Here is a 10,434-nt window from a genome sequence, read left to right as displayed (position 1 = left end):
ATCTTTGGAAGTATAGAAGGATTTAACTTACGAAGAAGCCCTTTTGGAGATTATCGAAAGGAAAGTACATGCATTAAGAAATAAAGAAGTCGCATTGGTTAAGGTTCGATGGAAAAATCATGGAGTCGAGAAGGCCACTTGGGAGAAAGAAGAAGAAATAAAAGCCAAGTATCCTGGGTTTTCGGCTAAAAAAGGTAATTTCGAGGACGAAATTATTTTTAGGAGGAAAGGATGTGACACCCCGACTTTTAATTATATTTTCATATGGAGAAAAATCAATGTTGATCGTTTTACGAATGAGATAGCCCATGTTTAGCATTATTGTCACATTAAGATATAAAGGTTAATATGATAAGTTAACCCATCTAGTTGTAAAACAAGAAAAAAAACGATTTATTGTCTTAGTTATATAAATTTATCGTAACTTTTATCTAGAGTCGATTATTTAAAGATTATAGAAAATTTATAAAATATATCAATCTACTACTTGTTATGTAGCTAGTACTAAATAGGATAAATTGGACTCAAGAAAAATTGATTTTAAACTAGGTATATCCGATTAATTCTAGTAAAAAGAAATGTTATATATATATATATATATATATATATATATATATATATATAATGATTTTTTTAGAAATATGTGATATATGATTGTAAGGGAAACGTGTATGTTTAACTAAACCTAGATATCCTCACTTCAGTATGTGCACTTTGGAATTTGAAATTGTTTAATAATTTAATATATATATATATTAAACATAAATCATTCATTTAATTTAGATAATGAATAATTAATAAATTTTGTTTTGAATTTGACAACCGTCAGAGTGACGAGACGTGGCACATGGAAATAAATATTATATTAACTTACAAGTTGAATATTCAAACTTGACTTTTCACGTTTCAGTGATAGATAAGAATACAAGTGGTTACCTTTATATATCATATAAAAGAAAAAATTCTCATTTTACCGCACAGAAACTACTACTCTCACGTTTACACACACTGACACACGTATTCTGAAAAAGGAGTATCATTTTATTTTGCGAAGTCATATTTCAGAAATTTCTTTAGAGGTAAGAATACATAATGCAAGTGGTAAATTCTTATCCTTGATATTTATGTAAATTTGGCATGAAATACTATAAGGCATTCGGGTCGAATTATATGTTAAATCCTTCGGGATGGACCGTAAAGTCAAAGAAAAGAAGTTAAATCCTACGGGATAGACCTTTGGGTCAATATAATTAAATCCTACGAGATATGAGGATTCTTAAGAAATTCCTTGAGCTGTTGGAATCGCGACCAGTTTGTTCTAAATTTGAGACATGTCAGTATGTTATGCCATATTATGTTTATGTCATGTTATAAAAATATGCACATATTTTTACTGAGTATTTTCAAAATACTCACTCTTAGAATACTTTTCAGATTAGAACGGGTCGTGTGGACGAGTGAAAGATTGACTGGCGATGCTTATGGGGTCATCCAGTAAAGTTTCTAGAAAAATAATCGTCAAATTCTATTTAAAAGAATATCATTATTTTAATTTTTATGCACGGCATTTAATATTTTTCTTAGAGTACGAGCATTCAGCACTTTATGTTGAATTTTAATTTACAGTTTGAGATGAGATATTTCAAGATTTTATTTTAAATCATTATTTTGTCGTTATTGAATTGTCAACCATATTTTGATCACTTAAATAAAAAGTTATATTTCCGCTTAAATTAGATAAAAAAAAAAAAAAAATTTGGTAGCACCTCGACCTCATTTTTATTTAAAAATAACAATAATAATGCAAAGGAGTTCGGGGCGTTACATTTCACTTAGCTTTCTGCCATATTTGCTTCAACTTAAAAATGTTAATAAAAATTTGATCACACATTTTATAAAAAAAAATTTTTTTTTTTACTTTTCAATCATACTTTACATTAATTTTTTATTGAAATTTATTTTTTAGCTAAAGAAAATTAAGAATTTGTTTTCAAAAAATCCAGTTTCTTACTTGTAATTAAAAAAAAAAAAAAAGTTATTGTAAAAGTATTCCCTGTTCGACAACTTTTAAAAATTCAAATTATTTGCTACAATATCATTCTCTACCATATATTTATATAATAAAATATTCAAAAACAAATCAATAAATTTTTCTTATTTTTTTAACCACACATTCTCAAAAAATACTATTCAAAACTCTTTAATTTTTCAAATAATAAATGTTAGACAAACCGCAATTTAGCTTCTGCTTCATAAACATTATTTGAAAACTCTTATTTCTATATAATTTTTGGTAACCACACATTCACACAATAAAATATTCTGTTAACGTAAAGCTAAAATTTTTCTCTATTTTTTAACCATACACTTTCCTAAAAATCATTATTTAAAATATTTTTTTCCCAATAATAATTGTCAAACAGACAGGGACTTATCCCTTGTTCGATCTCAATTATTTTCAAAATACATTTTCTTTCTCTTTTTGTCTACCACGCATTATTTAATAAGATAATATTACACGAAAATTTAAAATTTTTTCTTATTTTTTAATCATACATTCTTCATCAATATACTATTTCAAAATGTTAAAATGAAACTCAAACATGCTCTTAGTTATTTTACCTCAATTAAGTTTAAAAAATACCTACCCGTAAGTAAATTTAGCCCATGTATTCACACAATAAAATATTCTACACATAAATTAATAAAATTTTCTACTTTTTAATCATACATTTTTCGAAAAATACTGTTCAATAATTCATTATTCTTAAATAGCTTCTATCAAATATACCCTTGTATACGGGTTGGATAATTATTGAGGGTGTTTTCCTCGTACCATTAGCATTGATGACTGGAGAAGCGGAAGGCTAATAGTCTAATACGCGTCTAGGAATTTCATAGGAAAATAATATAAAAAGGTCATAAATTATGTGCACAAATGTTTGGTAGAATGCCTTTTTGGATTTTTCTACAAATATTTTGAAATTTCTTATCAAAGGGCAAAGTTAGGACCTTTCATTTTATTTTTCTGAAAAAGGTAAACGGACCATGGGTGAATATGTTTAAAAGATTAAACATATGACAGGTTCATTCAGTAATAGAAAGGACACGTATCAATGTATAATTAGACAGTTTGAAAAAAAAACACATTATTCAATCACTGTCTATCATATTACCCTATCACCTCCATCATTGTCATTGACCCTCGCCAAGTATCATTATTCTTCCCTTTTTTTATACTACGACGGATTTTTGTTTTTTGTTTTTTTTTTTTTTGTTTTTTAATATCAATCTACCGCTATTGCTTGCTTGGTTTAAAGATGAATTTTTCCATTTTTAGCCTCTATCTTTTTAAAAAAAATAAATAAAATAAAAGCGTAGTAACTTAGGCATTTTTGGAGGGTGTTAACATGAGAATGTATAATATATCACGCACGTTAGTTGAATTGAGAGGAGTAGCGGGATAGGTTATTCAGTTGGTCAAATATAATTTTATTAATCAAAAATAAAAAAATTACAAATTCATAATTCCACATTCAAATGTCTAGTCAAGAAGGTTCGTCCTCATTTGGTAGAAGACAAATCATGTAAATTAGGAAAAGTCCAACAAACATGTAGACACAAAAATGTACAACACTTGTAAGGTTTTGCTAAAAATAAAATAAGAAAGTATCCAAATCCGATTTAAATCAGATTAATATCAATCCAATAAATAGCACGAGTTTGAGGATAAGAATGATTATGAAAAGTCGTTAAGGACATAAATGCCATAATAAATAAAGATTAAGAACTTTAACTACAATTAAAATGTGGTGTAAAAAATAAAAATTATAGTTCGAATACAATTACCCTTGACATGACCATCAAGGCTATTGGACAAAAAATTTTATAATCTAAGTTGCCATTAGGTTAAGTGAATAATCATTCTTTTTGATCTACATGTGCAAATGTCTAGACCTTATAAAATTTGGCTCGATTTGCCTTGTGAATAGCTAGGTTCATCCTATATGTACGATGTCGTTTTTAATATATGGATGCCTCCCATAAGAAAATATAAAATAAACTATTGAGAAAATTGTAGTTGCAGTCCAAAACCGTTCATTTTGTTGCAATTTATACTCAACTGCTACCACTGTCATTGCCAGTGCTTGACCACCGTCATCACTAAAAGCCAAACAATGAGTGGAGTGAAAAATTGAAAAATGAATAATAAAAAGAGAATAAACAACTTCATACTTCAAATTCAAGGACCACCACCAAGAGACCTCAACAAACTTTTGACAGCCTCATCGAAGAACAAATCATCAATATTCCTTATCGTCAAGTGAATAAGCACCACATCACCTCCACCAGAAGCACTATTAGAATATTGGTGGTGCACAAGTCAAAACAGGTCAGAAAGCACCACCTAGTCGATAATCAGTATGCCAAAAATTACGAATGACTAGTCAAGTAGAAAGTACGAAAATATTATACAGCCATTATGATAATTAAAGGAACTGAAACAATATTTTTGCAGAATGGTAGAGATAATTTCATTCATACTATAGTAATTTATGTACAATTATACAAATCAATAAAAGGAAATTCAATCACAAAGATTAAATAAAAAATAATAATTGATATTAACAAACAATGAATCAAGGTGTCTGGGTAGGATTTGGGGATGATGATGAGATGGGTTTATCTTCTTTCCTTATAGCAATGAATATGATAAGCGAAATTCGATGCCAGGAAATGCTAAGAAAGATGATTGAAAGGACTGTGATGGTGTATTTCATTTCATCTGGAAGTAGGCGACGTTCGTTTTGATTCAGGCAACAACATTGGAGAACGATTCTAGGAGATTGAAGGCGTGAAGTTCGAACATCTCCCTCCATGGGTGGAGCTCACCGATGCCAGCCTATAGGCGTTCCTTGGCACATGAGATGTATTCAAGGTTCAGTAACTTCCCAACCAGCGAAGATAAGGTCGGGATTACTTATCTTGTTGATTTTTGATCAATTTGTCCATTTGTTTTTTTGGCTATATCGAATTGAAAAGGTTTGGAATTGTGAGTAATACAAATGAAAGATTTGGATGTCAGCTGCAACTAAATGAAAAGTTTGAGATCGTAATTGTAATTTTTCCTAAAGTATTTTATACCTCTAATTACGTTTAGGTTAAGTGAACGGCCCCTGGTTTTTGTTTTATGCGTTGATTGAGACACCAATTTACAAGAAACAAACCTTAGCAGTAGATTAACAGTAGTTTGAAATGGACATTTTATCGATTATAATATAATATTTCATATCTCACTTGTTAAAGTTTCTAAATGAATGGAATTGCGATATGATTTTTGTGGGTAGGCAGGAAGCCACTTTGTATTGAGATGGGCCATATAAATACTGCGCAGTCTCCATCATGTATTGTAACAAAAATATTCAAACCTAAATTATTCAGTTTATTTATAATGAAGTTTTGGACAAATAGTCAATAAATTTAATCATAATATGGATAAAACAAAAAGTACTATAAATTACATCAGTATGTCCCAACTTTAAGTATTAAATTTGGTTAATTCTCAATCTTTTCAATTTCATTGCAACAGTAATCTAAAAGTAAAAGAGTTAATTTAATTAATGATTATTGAACTTCGTTATAGGTTACTACTTGCTTATCGAAATTCAAGTGGTAATTCTTTGCTCACTAAATTTTGCTATAAGTTATTACTTGTCTACTGAAATGTAAAAGGTTACTATTGCTCATTCAAATTTGAATAAAGTTGTCCATCAATCGCCCATAGCATATCTACGAGTGTTACCTATTGCAAAGCTGAATGAGCAACGAGTAATTTTATTCAAATTTAGGTGAGCAATGAGTAATCTTTTAAATTTTGATGATTAAGTAGTAACCTATTACAAATTCAATGAGTAACAAATAAATTTTAAAAATCGTTGAGCAAATAGTAATTTACAGTCAAGTTCAGTAATCATTATTTAGAGAATGACTCAACCCTATGAGAGCTGGAGTTACTGATTTACTTGAGCTGGTGGCTATAGCAAGTGCAAGGGCTAAACTTAGAAACCGATTCGAATTGAACCAAATCCAAATGTTTCCATAATTAAATTTGGACACAATAGTTCCACTTATTAAATACCTAAAAATTTCAGGTCCGATTAGATTCTAACGAGATCCGATCCGAACCAGACTGGACTACACCGAGCACTGATTTTAGTACATTGCACCCATAAATCAATAGATTAGAATTGAAGAGAGTTTTCACAATGGCCACGTCGAATTTGCCATTCACCACATAAGCCTAACTTACTCTTCATTCACCACAGTGGCATTTTAATTGCAAGAGACAAATATGCCCTTAATACGGTTATTAAATTGCAAAAATATGATTATATTAAAAAGACAATATAACATTTTAGTTACAAAACAAAAACACACATTTCCCACTCAAAATTTCAAAATCAAATCACTTTCTTTATTTGTTTTCTCCAACACCAATAACGACTCCTTCATTTTTCATCTACCTCAACCTTAATATCTCATAAATTGATCATACGTTTCGCAAAATAATAATAAAAATAAAAATCATTTATATCCAACACTTCTAATCGATAAATACATTTGTATATATTTAATTTTATTTTCGTTAAATTTATATATTTTTTATTTCTTAAATTTTATTTCGACATATGCTAATTCGTAGATAATATGGAACAAAAAATCATCTACGTAATCAGATCTAATATTTTAAAGATCCAGCAAGCTGGACAGTGCCATAAAGGACGGCCAAGCTAAGCCTTTTCATTTTTTTTTTTTAAATTTCAGTACCCTTATTTATTAATTCTTTATGATTAATCAAAACTTTTAAATATTTTAATTCATAATGCGGACATGAATCAGCATGTCTCATGATTTTTTACTTTGGTGAGTCTCCAAAAGAATGAAAATAGTTGATGGAAACAGAAGTGGATGAGTAAAGTAGATGGTGTCAATGAGAATGTGATAACATAGAGTATATCGTATGCGAAAATGATTCATGATTTACAAAATGTGCTCGATGTTGATCCCTCTCAGTGCGATATGAAATTGAAATTTCTATTTTACAAGCTTTTAGCCATTCCGATTCAATCAATAAAAGTTACTTCTGAAGTGCACATGAAGTTGCTAATTGAATTGAACCAATACCGCAAGTCGATTCTTTATTTAGGAAAAATGTTCCCAAGAGTGAACAAGAAGACTTCGATAAATGAGATTCAGAGTAGGGATCTCTTGTCGGCTCGACTCGCACTTGAGACGAGTAGCGTAGCGATTTGGCCACGCAAGTTGGCTTGTGTTCGCTAAAATTATATACCGCCAGTGCACAAGTGCGTTCAAGTAATAAAGTGGACTTATGAGTCCGAGTATTGATCCCTCGAATAGTGTTTTTTTTAATTATACAATTTTTTACTCAATTTTAACAATTGAAACACACAATTAGATTTTATATGTGAAAAGGAAAGGAAAATGAATTTGAAAATCAATTGAAATAACAATTATGAAAGAGAAGGAAATTTGACTTATAAATGAGTTGGGATTTACAATGTCACTTAACCGTCGTTTCTTTAATTTGGCAACAAACCGAAAATGCAAATTAGCTCATTACATTGTTAGACTCGATTTTCCAAATTTAGTTAATTACCTCTCTCAAGCAAAACTGACTCTAATCGATTGATTTTACCTACTATATCTCTATGTTGATAGAAATCCAACCGATCGCATTAAATCGTGATGAAAATAACTTAATGGATCATCTAGAGTTTGGAGTATATCTCTATCTCCTGAAACAACCTAGAGCATTAATTATTTTGGTCAAGAATGCACAACAATCTTTCAATATTTACACAAACCACTCAATTCAATCATATATTGGCCACATACATAAAGAAAATATAAGCACAATAATAAATGCACAATGACATAGTAATTAAAACATTAAATGATGCATATTTACATTAAAGAAATTTAGGTCAAGCTACATCATAAGTCCCAACATTAAATTCTTAGCCCATTGCAAAGTAGAAGCACAAAAATGAAATAAAGAAAGAACCCATTACAAAATGAAAGAGATAATAGAAAAATACAAGATAGTGGAAGAAAACCGTCCCTTGAATATATTCTTGAAGAAATGAGGGATTGAAATCTTTAATATTTCTTGTAAATTCCCAAATTTTGCCTGAAATTCTCTCTTCTTCTTGCCTCTGCTCTCCTTGAAAGATTTTCTAAGTGTTTTCCTATAAGTCTTGCCCTAGAAGTGACCAACAAATGGGTATTTAAATTGACAAAAATCGTCTTAAGTGAAATTGCGGAAGAGGTCCCGAAATTTATGCAAAATAGGCAAAATTTGCCAGCCGGAAAGCGGCGTGTACACGGTTAGATGCTTTTGGCCTCGGGATATCATAAAGAGCCTCCCGCGCGAGCGCGCGGGCTTTCTTCATTTCTTTTTTTCCAGCTTAGTCCTCCATTCAATTGCACACAAGGCCCTCAACTTTGATCATGAACAACTTGGTCCTCCAAATTTAATTTTCATATCACTTTGGCCCTCCAAAATTGCAACAATAGGTTCCTAAACTTTCAGCAGTTGTACACTTTGGCCACCAGTCATGTTTTTGTGCACTTTTGGTCATTTCTTCCTTGATTTAGCTCTTTTCTCATCCAATTTGGACTTTTGGCCTACAAACACCATAATTACACAATTATAAATAGGAATCCACTCAATCTCATCAATAATTAGCTCGTTAAAGTACCTAATGAGTATGTAAAAACACACTTATCAGCTTGCATTCTTTTTCGCCTAATTGAGAAAAATATGCAATTTCAATTAAAAAAAAATGGCTAACCTGACTAGTTGAGCAGAGCCCAACAATAAGCGAGTCAAGCAGTTTAGCTCGCTCTGTTTTGAGTGTTTCTCAACTACTATGCATAGGGAACGTGTATGCCTCTTAGGCCTCCCAGGAATCCTTACTTTGCCTCACGGTTTTGCCATTTTGAATGGGTGTAAAATGTACTATATTGAAAACAACTCTACGACTTGATATGTAAAGAGAAATGCGACAATGTCAGGGGCTATTTCTCAGATGTAAATTATGTGAAAACTTGTCACACAACCTCTTTTCAGTTATGCTAAACACGATAGACCTATGATTTCAAGCCACAACAAGCTTTATCGGAGTATTCTTAGTGACCGGTTATTAAATCAGTTGTCGGGTTTTAGAAACTGGTACAAATTTGACACGTTTTGGTCCATTAATTCAATTATTAATTGGTAAAATGTAGTTGGTTTAATACCCAGTTCGTGAATTTTTAGATTCAACAGCCTGTCTAATAAAATTTTTAAAAAAAAATACAATTTAATTGCAAATTTTGAGAAACAATCTCAAAATTTGATAAGAATGTCGGGGAAGAAAATGAACGAGCCAAAACTTGTTAAAATATTTATCCTAAAAGCAAGTCTAGTCCCTGAACTAATTGTTGGAGACGACTTATAAAAAGGGGTATGTAAGGGTTGATTTTTGATATATTTCTTTAACTAGTTTTAACCCACAAGAGTGTAATCAAAACACAATTTATATGAATGGAAATTTGGACAGAGTTTCGGTATAACTATTACGCAAAATAAGGATTAAAAATGAGTAGAAATAGAGAATAATCCAAGACGAGACGTTATCTCTTTCCTTAAGACAAATTGCTTCGCTATGGTGCTCACAGTGAATGACACTTGTCTCCCAAAATACAATGGATTCACAACTTGTGGTAGCAGCACTTCAAACCAAAAGAAACTGATGAACTTTTGACAGAATTTCTCCTCTACAAAGGAAGTGCATGAAAATGCTATGAAATTAGAAAGGAGAGAATTGCAAGAGGAGAATGAATACTTAATGCAATTGGGGTACCCAAAACCATATCCATAGGGTCCTATTTATAGATGTAGAAAGGGTGCAAATGAAGTAGTGTGGGCCAAAATATGCATCCTTTCAAAAGGTTGCAACACTTGGCCAAAACCTGCATTCTTTCAAAAAGTTGTAACACTTCATTTCTTCCAAATTTGGTCCGCAATTTCTCATTCATTCGGAATTGGTTTCGAGATTCAAATATACCATGACGATCTACTCGACGAGTAGAATAAGTTGATCTATTTACTTTTATAATTTGACCATCGGATCAAGTCCGGATATTTGGTCAAAGTTGACACATAGTCACACCTTTTCATTTTTCACTTTTACACACTTTTTCATTTTTCACTTTTTGGTTAATTATTTAAACCAGTTTCTACAATCTCCCACATGAATGAAAATTCGGGTACGCATATGCAAATGCGATGATATGATGCAATATAGAGAGGGTGCAAAAAAATACTGCATCAGGGATGGTGGCTTCTGGCCTTGAACCTCCCTTAGT

The sequence above is a fragment of the Olea europaea genome, unplaced genomic scaffold (genome assembly GCF_002742605.1).
Source record: "Olea europaea var. sylvestris unplaced genomic scaffold, O_europaea_v1 scaffold355, whole genome shotgun sequence".
Classification (NCBI taxonomy): domain Eukaryota; kingdom Viridiplantae; phylum Streptophyta; class Magnoliopsida; order Lamiales; family Oleaceae; genus Olea; species Olea europaea.
This window is presented reverse-complemented; position numbering follows the sequence as displayed.